At 42.0% G+C, this 12,691-nt stretch overlaps 1 protein-coding gene across 3 annotated transcripts in view; it reads right to left on the bottom strand.

The window, feature by feature from the left end:
* Positions 1-12,691, bottom strand: part of AOAH (acyloxyacyl hydrolase) — a 167,431-nt gene that overhangs the window by 69,826 nt on the left and 84,914 nt on the right. The gene's annotated exons all lie outside the window — the stretch shown is intronic.

Genomic DNA, 12,691 nt, shown 5'->3' on the forward strand with positions numbered 1-12,691 from the left:
CTGATGTTTTCAGAATAGGGTTGCCAAATTTAGCAAATAAAAATAGAGGATGCCCAGTTAAATTTGAGTTTCAATACACAAAATGTATGGGGTGCCGTTGGTTAAGCATCTGACTTCAATTCATGATCTCACGGTTCATGGATTCTGGGCCCCATGTAGGGCTCTGTGCTGAAAGCTCAAGCCTGGAGCCTGCTTCAGATTCTGTGTTGTCCCCTCTCTCTTTCTGCCATTCCCCTGCTCTGTCTCTCTGTCTCAAAAATAAATAGTCTTCAAAAAAAAAAAAAAAACCGGGGTGCCTGAGTGGCTCAGTCGGTTAAGCGTCCAACTTCAGCTCAGGTCACGATCCTGCGGTTTGTGAGTTTGAGCCCGTGTCAGGCTCTGTGCTGACAACTCAGAGCCTGGAGCCTGCTTCAGATTCTGTGTCTCCCTCTCTCTCTGCCCCTTCCCTGTTCACGCTCTGTCTCTTAATAATAAATAAACATGAAAAAAATTAAAACAAACAAAAACCCCACAAAAAACCCCCCAAAATGTGGTGTCTATATACAATGGAATATTATTCAGTCTTCAAGAAGAAGGAGATTTCTGACCCATGCTAAAACATGGGTGAAACTTAAGGACATTATGCTAAGTGAAATAAACCAGTTTCATAAAAAGATAAATACTGCATAATTCCACTTAAAGAAGGTATTTACAGCTGTCAAATTCATAGACACAGAAAGTAGAAAGGTGGTTGCCAGGGGCTGGGAGTGGATGTAGAATGAGGAGCTGCCATTTAATGGGTACAGAGTTGTAGTTTTGCAAGATGAAAAAGTGTCGGAGATTGGTTTCACAGCAACGTGATATACTTAACACTAATGAACTGTACACTTAAAGGTGGGTAAGATTATAAATTTTATGTTGCAAGTATTGTATCACAATTTAAAAAAATGAGTACAAAAAGATTGAATTTCAGGTAAACAAAGAATAATTTTTGGCATAAGTGTGTCCTGTGCAATGTTTGGAACATGTTTATACTTAAAAAGTTGTTTGTTATGCATCTGAAGTTCAAATTTAACTGGGTGTCCTGTATTTTACCAGGGGATCTCAGTTTGGATACACACTCTGAAATCCAATGCTTCCATTTTGCCCTGGCTGACAGGAAGCCTCAATGCCTGGCTGCAGGAAGCAGTTATCTCAGGTACATAGTGTCTTCTCCTCCATGTGCCCTTGGGCTTCTCACCATTGAAAACCTATGCCTCCTTTGGATTAACATGAAAACCTTGGGTCCTCCTTTAATGTTTATTTTAAAATGAAAAATAAACTAAGGATAATGTCTAAAGGCAAATCCTATCAAAACAATTGTGGCACAGAATGCAAGTTTTCAAATTGCATATGGCCCTTCCCCTGCTTGCTTCCTTACTTATGATGATCCTTATCCTGTCTCCTAAAGAGAACCTAAATGTGGAGGCTATGAGGGAAGGAAAAGCCACACTTCTCTCTCATTAACCACTTGAAAATGTATCATTATTATTTTTTCTGATTACAAAGTATACTTATTTGTTATAGAACTCAAATATATAATAATTTACAATATAGAAAGTCTCTCATCACTTCCCCTTAAGAGATAATCATTGTGAGGTAACCACTGTTAACACCTTGTGAGCTACCTATCGACATCTATATCATATCTGTATCTATGCCTATATCTATCTATATCTATATCATCTATATCTATACTTAAAGCTATCTGTAGATGAACATTATATATGTGTTCAGAATAGGGTTGCCAATGGTTATGAATCTACCGTCATTCCTTAAACTTGGAAAACCTCAAAACTCAAGTAGTTTTCCTAGTGTCAGGGTGTGATGGTTCCTACCATCATATAGAGAATGAGTACTCAAAATAAAATAAAATTTATTTCTCAACTGTGGACTGTAATGGGTTGAATTGTGTCCTCCAAAAAGGCATGTGAAAGGCCTAACCCTCGACATTTCAGAATGTGACCTTATTTGTAATAGGGGGCCATTGCAGATGCAATTAGTTAAGATGAGGTCATACTGAAATAGGATGTGTCCCTAATGCACTATGACTGGTCTCTTCACAAGAAGAAGAAGAAGAGACACAGAGACACAGGGGCAAGACCATGTAATGATGGAGGCAGAAACTGGAGTCAAAGAACAAGTCAAGGAGCACCAAGGATCGCCAGTGATCACTGGAAGCTAGAAGAGAGGCATGGAACAGATTCTTTCTCGGATCTGTCAGAAGGAAACATCCTGCTGACACCTTGATCTCAGATTTTCAGCCTCCAGAACTGTGTGAACATTAAAGCCATTCAGTGTGTGATACTTTGTTGCAGTGGTCCAAGGAAACTATGGCATGGTCTGAACTGGACAATTTGCTTGCAGTTCTTATCATTCTTATTCAGAGGTCCAAGATACGACCTTCTACTGTGTTCATTTACTTCTCAAAATAAGTCATGTAACAAACAAATAAGTTCACACATAGCAGTTGTCCTGTGGTGCCTTGCCCTGTTTTCCTTGGCTCTGTGAGCTTTCTCCTTCCACATGTCAATCCCAAGGACCCCATCCTTATTCTTATTCCAAGGGTGATTTTCAGCACAGTGGGGGCAGGAAGTGGAAGAGAGGTGACCGGAAAGGATGGCTTCTTGGGATTAACTATGCTGGTTAGCAACAAAATAATGTATTATCATTAATAATTATAATAATTATGTATTAATAAAATAATAATAATGTGTCAATTATGGTTTATCTCTATCTAAGGAGCAGAAACAGGCGATGGAAAAGAGGCTCCTGATGAATCTTGAAGCACCATGCAGTTCCAGTGACTGGCACTTTGTCACCCCTTAGCAGGAGGCACCAGCCACTTTCTGCTCAAAACTCCACCATTATTGTGAGTCAGATACTCTCTGTTTTGGTTTCTGTTCCTCCTGCCACTATAAATCAAGTGTCTTCTCTGTTTTTTTTTTTAATCTTATTTTTTCCCTAGGTCTTTCTGTTTACAATGTGTGTTTGCTGTAGGATTTGAGAATATTCAATTCTTCCAGAGAAGACAAGAAAAGTAAACAGAATGGATGAAACTCATAAGACTTGTTAGGCAGAGATAGTGAATAAGCAGGTGGCTTGTGATATGTAGACAGAATACGTGAGCTGTGTTAAGTGAGTCAGTAGCCTATAGAGCATATTGAGAGTTAAAGGAACAATACAACACTCCCCGATACCACACACTCTCTCTCTCTCTCTCCTTTTTCTCAGTCCTCTGCATCATGACAACCCCAGATTTGGGGAACTGGGCACGGAACTAGGCTTCTGATTTGGGATGGGTCTGCTCTCTCTTTCATAGGGAGTTAGACAGGAACCCTGCTGGCAGGGAGGTGTGCCTGATGCTCTCTGCAGCCTGGAGCAGTAACGGAGGGGATGGCAGTTCTGAAGCGTGCCAGCCAAGTAGGGAAAGGCTTTACTCTAAAAATGCAGAAGCTCTACTTCTGTGTCTGGCTCTACAAAGACAGTGAAACTCCACGGTTTGGATATGACACATTGGAAATGGGTTCCATAGTCTATCCAGCCCCATTCTCAGTCAGGGGTGGGTGATAAAGTGTTTATCTTCCCAGTGGGGGGGGGGGAGAGCAGATGTTGAGAGAGAGTTAGGACAGAGGAGAAAATGGCCGGCAGCCTTGTCTTGGGTAGTGGGGTCTCTCAATTCAGTCTCTCTGGATCAATCCCTTCAGATCTCAAATATCTGGGAGAATCCTGGACTTCTTGCTGCTCTTGAAAAAAGCCCCAACCAGTCCTGGAATCATCCCCACCAGGATTTAAGCTGGAGCAGATGGCAGCTGATGCTGAATCACAGCGGGGACCAGGGTGGCTTTGTATCTCACAGCCGAAGTCCTGGAAAGCCCAGGAAGGTCAGCTGCATAGGTTTGTCCTGGTCACTCAATTAACCTTGAAATAGCATGCATTTGTGCTTTCCTGGTTAAATGTTTCAGACTTCATTTATGGTGTTCTGGTGAAGTTTTACTATTCTTGGCTGTGCAAAACCAGGGGCTTTACCTTTGTGTCAGTTTTGGTATCTCCGATGGCTGTAGAATATTACTCTCTTTAACAGGAATGTTGGGAGGGTCAAAGGACAGTGAGGGGAGCAGCTTGACAAGTAGAAGCCCCACACTGTGTAAAGAATCATGTTTGGGTGGATTATATAGTGTCCCTTCCAAGTGGATTGTCCCAGGTTTAAGAGGAATGAATTTTATTGCAGATAATAGAAAACATTTGAGCAGACAAATAGGAGCCCCAACATACTTTTTCTTCCTTAGTAAATTTGGTAGATAAAAATGAGAAGTAATGGCCATTAATAGCAAAGGTTTTATAGACCCTAGCAAAAAGAGAATGTTTAAGTCATATCACATTAAACACTAAAAGCCTTATTCACGCAACATTATACCCAAGATATTTCAGGCATTTAAGGCAGGAAAGATGCAAATTAGGATCTCCCTCATCAACTCCTGCTTATTCCTCTTGAGCATTTATGTTCTCAGAAAACTTGTATCTTAAATGTACCTTAAATGTACATATGTAGAAAGACTTAATGTTTGCCAAGAAAAATTTGCCAAATTTGTAAAGAGCATCAGAAACTCAATGAGTGATAAGTCAACTGCCTCATTGCTTCAGATTTTCTTCTGATTTTATCAATGATACACAATGTTTTATGTCATAATTGACATGTATATACCATTTTTGTGTAATATTTTAACATTACTTGTGTGTGTGTGTGTGTGTGTGTGTGTGTGTGTATTTCCATGAATTGAGAAAGCCCACTGGTTCTCATTTTTAATGCATATTCAGTAAATATAAAACTTTGGATTTGGGAATATTTTAAGCCCTAACTTCAATAAGCAACTTATATTTGGGTTTCTTAAAACCATATGAAGTGACAGAGAATAATGGCATCAACCAGAAGTTCATTTGGGTCTGCCAATCTTCCAATGATAAAGGGAATATTCTTGGAGCCTTTATTTCACTGTTTCCATTTGAGCCCTCTCTATCCGACAGTGCCATGGACAAATTGTACAGTGTATTCCCTTCTATAGTACTGTTAACTGGGTTAGATCTAAGTTGTTTATTTTCAAATAATACAAAGTCACTTGGAGGAATCTGCAGCTAACTTCTGTTGGAAAAAGATATGAAAAATATCAATTAGTTAAATAAGTTTTTTAAAATTTATTTATCAGGAACTAAACTCTCAAAGCAGACAGGTTTTGTTGTTTTACTCAAAGAGGAAAATAGCTCTTAGGTTGGTCTTTTGATAATGGAGCAAGAATCTCAAGGCCTAGGAATCAGAGATCACTGTTTAGCTTTGGGACCACGAGCCTCCCAGCCCTCTTGGTCTGCCACTATTTCATCTGTCCTGCAGGTGGCCTAGATGAGGCTGTCCTCCTGCTTTATGCCTTTTTCCCCCTCCTTTGAAAAAATTTTAAATTTACTTATTTAAATTCAAGTTAATTAACATACAGTGTCATCTTGGCTCCAGGAGTAGACCCCAGTAATGCATCTCTCACAGATGACAGCCAGTGCTCATTCAACAAGTGCCCTCCTAAATGCCCATCTCCCACTTAGCCCATCCCCCCCCCCCACCTCCCCTCCAGCAACTCCCAGTTTGTTCTCTGTATTTAAGAGTCTCTTACAGTTTGCTTCCCTCTTGGTTTTTCTTATTTTTCCTTCTCTTCCCCTATGTTCATCTGTTGTATTTCTACACCTTTCAATCTCACAGGTCTGCTCTATGACCTCCTGCCTTCTCAGGCCACTGCCTGGGACTCAGTCTCATCATCCACCCTCCCCCCCCTCCTATCTCCCGCCACTACCTTAGTGCATTTACTTATAGAAATACCAAGTCATGAAACTTCAAGGGCCCTCCTTGTCCTTCGCACAAACTTTCTTGCTCTGGTCCCTTTCCTTTAGGCTTTGATATGTGAATAAATCCTACAAATGAATGTATATTCCTTCATGATGCTTGAATGTGCTACATTTCCCAGGTAACTGCGTTTTAGGCCAGAGGAGAGAAAGGACTAATAATGAATTCCCCCTATGTGCCAGGCACTGAGACGGGAAACTCGTACACACTGTGTAACTTCATCAAACAACTCTGTGAGGCAGGGGCTAGTCTTCTTCCTTCCTTCCTCGGTCCCTTCCGCAAACACTGTTTGAGCAACTACCATGTCTCAGATGCTGGATACTACCTTTTAGAAAAGGAACAAGCATCCAAGCCTCGGATGAACAGCAGTAAGTTAAATGAGCACGCCTCAACCTACTTGGAGATACTAGAAAAAGCCCATTTTATGGTGGCACCTCTTGTCACTGGTCCCAGGCCACAGAGGACTCTGTATTTTCTGTGCAGAAACTGGGCCATGTGGGACTCAGGAAAACTGTGGCAAACAGAACTCAGAGGGAGTTTGGGTGACTTGCCAAGGTCACAGAGCTGGTACGTAGTGGGGCTCGGATTTGAACACAGGTTCTGGTGGGATTAGGAAGGGAGAGGCTTGGAGCAGGCCAGAAGAACCTCAGCTTTCAGTAACCCCTTGTATCTGGTCCTTGCTTTCCCCTTAAGCTGCCAAATCTCATGGAATCACAAACTTGGCTAAGCTGGATTGGCTAGTTGTTGAAAATGAGGCTTCCTGGGTGTCTACTGAGAGGATGGTCTCTCAGATACTACTTTGGGTAAAAGGTTCAGAAATCTACAGATAATCCAGGAATGGCTGCCATCTTTTCCTCTCTGTTTCCCTTATGTGGAAGCCAAGCATACCTTATGAAGAGCACAGAATGAATATTTTTGGGATACATACTGAAATGATATGTGAGCCTACACAGACACATACATACACACCCCACTCACATATTCCCAGGGTCTGTTCTGTCCTCACATCTGCTGGGGAAAGGCAGACTCAGAGAACCACTACCTATCTGGAGGTTTATCTTCTAGTGCAGCTGGCAGATGAAGGTCTGGGAGAGCAGGGGAAGTACATTTCCTCTGGTTTCTGCCTCTCAATCTCAGACTTAGTCAGGCAGCATCATTCACATAAGCTAATACTTTGATATAGACAATTTCAAGAATGTAATTAAACTCTGAGTTTGATTCATAAACCTTAGAATCCTGTATGCAGTGAAACGAGTCTCCTATTGAGGTCCTGGTGGCCCTATAATTCATTAAACATAGAGAGAGAGAGAGAGAGAGAGAGAGAGAGAGAGAGAGAGAGGAGAGAGAGGAGACAGACAGGGAGAGAGAGAGAGAGAAACACATCAAATGCCATCCTGTGCTAGGCACTCTGTTTACCACTGTACCAAGCAGTAGTAAGTTCCTCCTTTGTGGAGCTCACAGTCTAGAAAATAAACATTTCCCAGCTGGGTACCTTGAAGACTTTCTTTAACTCTTCTGTATCTCAGTTTCTTTGTCTATATGATGGTCTAATAACAGCACCTATCTCATCGGGTGGTCTGAAAAGAATTATAAGTGTTCAATGAAAGTTAGCTCTTAGTGGTAGTGGTAGGGAAGTCCAGAGTGATAGAAAGGACAACTGTCTCATATGTGGGGGCTTGAAAAGGAATCTTGTAAGAAATGTTATCCCATGTGAATCCTGTGAGGTTACTGAGAGGGAGCCAGACAAAAAGGGGCAGGGGAAAGAGTTTAAGCACTGGCAATACCATATACAAAATTCCACAGCTGAATCCATCCTATTACATACAAGGAAGACCAACAAACTCTGCCTGTAACAAACCCAAGGAGCATATATGCCAGTTCTCTATTGCTCTATCTATTGTTATGACCAGTAACAACTGCTCAGCTCCTGGGATGATACCTATTGAAGGCACATTTAAACTTTAGCAAGAGCTAAATAAGTAGTTTTCAGGTAAAAAACGTATAGCATTTCATCTTTGACCCTATGCCAGTCCAAAGCCTTATGGGGCAGTGAAGAAAGTCAAATAAAGATTTCTAGCAAAATGTGACCAGTAGATATAAAGAGGACAGAATGGCAGGCAACAATCTTTCATCATTTTGCCAGAATATAGCTCTTTTTATTTATCTATTTTTTCACCTTGTCAGCTCCTCTTAGTCTCTTTCATTCCCCTTTTCTTTTATTTATTATTTAAGGTCTAACCCCATCATTTATTTATTCGATGAATGAGTTGAGGGATGCATTTATCTAATCGCCCCACACCAAATGAAAATGCATTGTGCAGTTGGATTTCTTCCACAAAATTCAAGTCCTTCCATCATTATTTCTAGAGTGATTGAAGAACTGTATCCAAATTCATAAAACTGAGAAAACAAGAGTTTAAAGTGTCCTGCTGCTATGCAGAAAAAATCACAACCTTTTCTTTCATGGAGCCAGTGGAACACATTTTTTCACAAACAGAAAAAATAACTATTCTAAGGGCCAGGAACAGGCAACAAGGCACACATATCATAAAATTTCACTCTTCAGATACCTTCATTTGTAAAGGTTTGGTCATTTTTTTGAAGCATTCAAGCTGCTATTTGTCTGGGGTGGGGTAGTTTTCATTTTTTGAGAGGTAACATCAAACATTAGACTCTAGAAGCCCAAAGTCCACAGCCAAGCTACAGGGGAAGCCATCACGGGGGCACCTAATGACCAGGCCAGAACTGGGCTGTCACTCCCCACTATCTAGCTCATCAAAAATGATCTCATTTTCTTCCTCTCCCCTCTTCCACCTTATACCAAGAAGCTATCACAAAACCTCGCTGATTCTATCCTTCCAACTTGCACATGTGATGGTCCTGGGTTACTGCCACAGCCTCTGGCCAGGGTCCCTGCCTTCTCACACTCCCCCCACCATCTTCAGCAGTCTATTCTAGAATCTTGTTGGGGAGCTTTGTTAAGATATGGATCCTGTTTGGGTAGATTTGTGGTGGGGGTCTTAGAATTTATTTTTAATAAGTGCCCTAAATGGCTGTAGTGACTGGCCCGGTTTGGGAAACACTGCTCTTTGGGCTACAGTAGCTATTCAAAGTCATCCTCCACATGGCACCACCCACTGCCCCAACTTCTTCTCACATCCCACTCAACTACCTGTGGGCCACTCAGACCTTCAGGCCTGTCACAAGCTCTTCTTCCTACTCTGCGGTCTTTACTTATCAATTGCTACTCATTGGTCAAGCATTAGCTAAATCCTGACTCCTTTGGCCCTCCTTCCTTTGTGAGGTGCTCTTCTCACTCTCATCACACCCTGTGCATGCTTAGCTAATTACACCTAACATGCCAGCACTAGGGTGGAGTAGGCCAACTTTTTAGTATAAAGGGGCTTTGGTCTCTGTTGTGACTACTCAGTTCTGCCATTGTAGTGGAAAAGCAGCCACTGACAATATGTAAATGAATGTGCATGCTGTGTTTCATTGAAACTTTATTTACCAAAAAAAGGGAGGGGCCACATTAAGTTCAAGGGTCATAGTTTGCTGACTTCTGCTCTAGGCTCCAATGTATTCAGTTTGTGCCTGGGCTCCATGTTTAACTGCATTATCTTGGGTAAGTTAGTTATCCTAAGTCTTCATTTCTTCATCTATAAAACACACATAATAATGGGGTCATTTCAGTGCTTTTTTTTTTTTTTAGAGAGAGAGACAGAGTGCCAGCATGGGAGTGGGGTGGTGGGGGGCAAGAGAGAGAGAGAGAGAGAGACAGAGAGAGAGAATCTTAAGCAGCCTCCATGCTAATGTAGGGCTTGATCCCACAACCCTGGAATCATAACCTGAGCTGAAATCAAAAGTCAGACACTTACCTGACTAAGCTGCCCAGGGGTCCCTCATTTCAGTATTAAATGAGATAATACTAAGTACAATGCCTGGCATTTGGTAAACATATGGTAATATTTGCTTAATGTAATTATTATAATTGTGAGTTTATCTATCTTTCCAACTAGACTTTAAGCTCCTTGAGGTTAGAGCCGGCTTTTCATGTCTATGGCCTGAGTTGTTCACCCTTATCTATTTTCTGTGCCTTCAATAATAGAACTCCCACAGTGTTAGCTGGGCACATGGCTGTACTTCCCAGCCTCGGTTACAGCCTAGTGTGAGCATGTGACTGAGTTCTGGACAATGAGGTGTGTGAGAGAGTAACACGTGCCACCTCTGTGTCAAATACTTCCAGAGGATGTGTGTGTCCTCACTTGGTCCTTTTTCCTTCCTACAGGAGGGAGGTGAACAAAGCAGGAGCAGCCACCGTGAACCCAGAGGTGGAAGCTCCATGTTGAGGATGGCCGAACTATCCTGCCAGCCCTGGACTGCTTCCCTCTGGATTATTATATGAAAGGAGACCACATTTTCATCTTAAGTCACTTAATTTGGCGATTCTTTGTTACAGCAGCTGAACCTACACCCAGCTTGATTAATTACTAGTCTTTTAAGAAGGGCTGACCCACCTGCTATTCTTTCTGGCTCTCAAATATGTTACCAACATGCAAACATGAACTTTTTGCTCCTTATTGGTCTATTTTTGCTCGGGGTCTTTATCAATCAGTCTTTAAATTATTGGCTCAGTGTTGCTGTCCTCAATTTCTCTCCCTGGAATCTTTGGACCTTCTCTTTCAGAATGCTCCCCTTGGTTTTCTTCTAGGAATTATGGCTTAGCCAATCTGACCAATCTGTGAGCCATTGCCTTGAATAGAAAATCCCTAGGAAATCACTCAGAAGCCAGGCATTTGGCAAGGGTGAGGCTGGGTGATCTCCATTCTTTTTACCCCAAGGAATGGCATGGAGGGAATTAGCTGAATGAACTAATGAATGACTGGAGTGTAGCAATCAATTCCAGTCATCCAAAATTATTTCTAAATGCCAGGGTTTTCCTCTTTCCACATCCCAACTGATTCAAGACTCTAAATGTTTTTCCTATGATGAGTCAGTTTCCTGAGACCCAGTTTATGGTTGAGGAACTTGAGGGAGAGCAAAGCAAAGTGGTAAATATAATTAACTAGGGGGCAAGAAATTACATCTAGTCTTCGTAGCACGCTGGATCACACAGGTGTTTACCGACTCATGCTGCCTCTCTCTGAGCAAATCTCCATCTAATGTGCTGGGAGAGCAGGCATATGGGCTGAGTAATTATAAATGCCTTTCAGAAGTACGGTGCTTAAAATAATTTCCTCTTATAGTTTTTCATAACACCGGGTGTTTGTCTTTTTAATTCTTGCAGAAGGCAGTGAGGGCTAAGATCACACATGTTTTCAGAAGAATGAGCCTGCAACAGCATCCTACTTTGCTGGCAGGTAAGAGCCCCAAACGCTCACCTTGAGTGGGAAGAAAAGGGCATTACATTGATCCGGCCTCAAGGCAAGAGCCCGTCTGGCCTGTGCCCGTGAACAGAGAATGGGAATAGAACATTCTGTCTCTTGTGGCCTGATAGCTGCTGGAGAAAAGGATTCACCATGGTGAATACAACTCTCTTTTTCAGGCAGAATAAATGAAGTGTAACTAGAATTGAGGCTTCTCTTCTCACTGCTTAGCATCTTTAATCTACTAGCCGGCAAGATGTCTGAGGAGCAGAAAATACAATTTTGTCCAATTTTACTGAACTACAGTCTTTCCTCATCTTGAAAAAATAATAATAAAGTACTCTAATTCTTAAGTATTTCTGGAGTCGACATGAATCTAGCCGAGGTAGAATTTCCATATTTTATGTGCACCATGAAAATCAGCCTTTATGCTTAACGGAAGCTTTGGGCTCACTGTTAAATCCAGAGAGCAGGAAGCAGGGCAGGTTAGGGAGAGTCAGGGTGAGAGCTTTGATACTTGCCTGTGCGGTCTGTGGGCTAATAAAGGTCAACCAAACTTGATCTACACACTCATCTCAAAGAGTCCAATGAAGCACATGTGGGCTTGAAAGACTGGAGCCGCTTTGCTCTTGGGTGAATATGCATTTTCTGCAGCCAGATTAAGGATTCATTTTGTCCTTGACACAGCACGAAATTCAATCTGCGCCTACTTACCCTACAGACAACAGCCTGCCGGGGGTCGTGCTAAGATTTTATAATAGTACAGGCAACAGCCTTCGCTAGCAACATAAACATTTGGGAAATTGTATTTCAGAATCTCTTCTCCCTCCTCTTTCCCCCAGCCCCAACCCGTCATGCAATTCTGGTTCAGTGAAATGCAGCATTTAATATTTTGGAAATAATTTTCGAACAGATGGGGAAGAGGCAGGAGGGCAGCATCTAATGCTGGCCTTGATGATCTCTCTGCCTCCCTTCCGTTCTCAACAAAACATCTCAAGCAGTGAATGTTTTTCCTTTGAAGGAAAAAAAAAAGCACGAAAGTGTTTTCAAATCCACTCGTTTTTCTTTGCAATCTTCCTAAGTTGAGATCTTTCCTGTGGCACGGGAAGCTTATTCCGGATCTGACTACTAGGAGACCTCGGAGAGAAGCTAGGGTTGTTTAAGGAGGGAGGAGGGGAAAAACCAGCTTTCTGCCCTCAGCCGAATGAGGCTCAGAACCTTTGTTTCTGCGGAACCAGTAGGGTGATTCTTCACACTCTCTTTATTGAACTACAAATATCTTTCCAGATGAACACACTCCTAATCTAATTAGCTGTAAACAGGCCTCTCGGGTGCCACACTGCTTAACTAGAGGATGGCAAGAAGGGCGGAGAAGAAGAGGCTGTGGCAGGAAAGATACCCACCACTGTGGATTCCTTTCCAT

This window comes from Lynx rufus, unplaced genomic scaffold (assembly GCF_022079265.1).
Source record: "Lynx rufus isolate CCGP_SWC_20201006 ecotype Redwood Valley unplaced genomic scaffold, mLynRuf1.p SCAF_4, whole genome shotgun sequence".
Taxonomy (NCBI): Eukaryota; Metazoa; Chordata; class Mammalia; order Carnivora; family Felidae; genus Lynx; species Lynx rufus.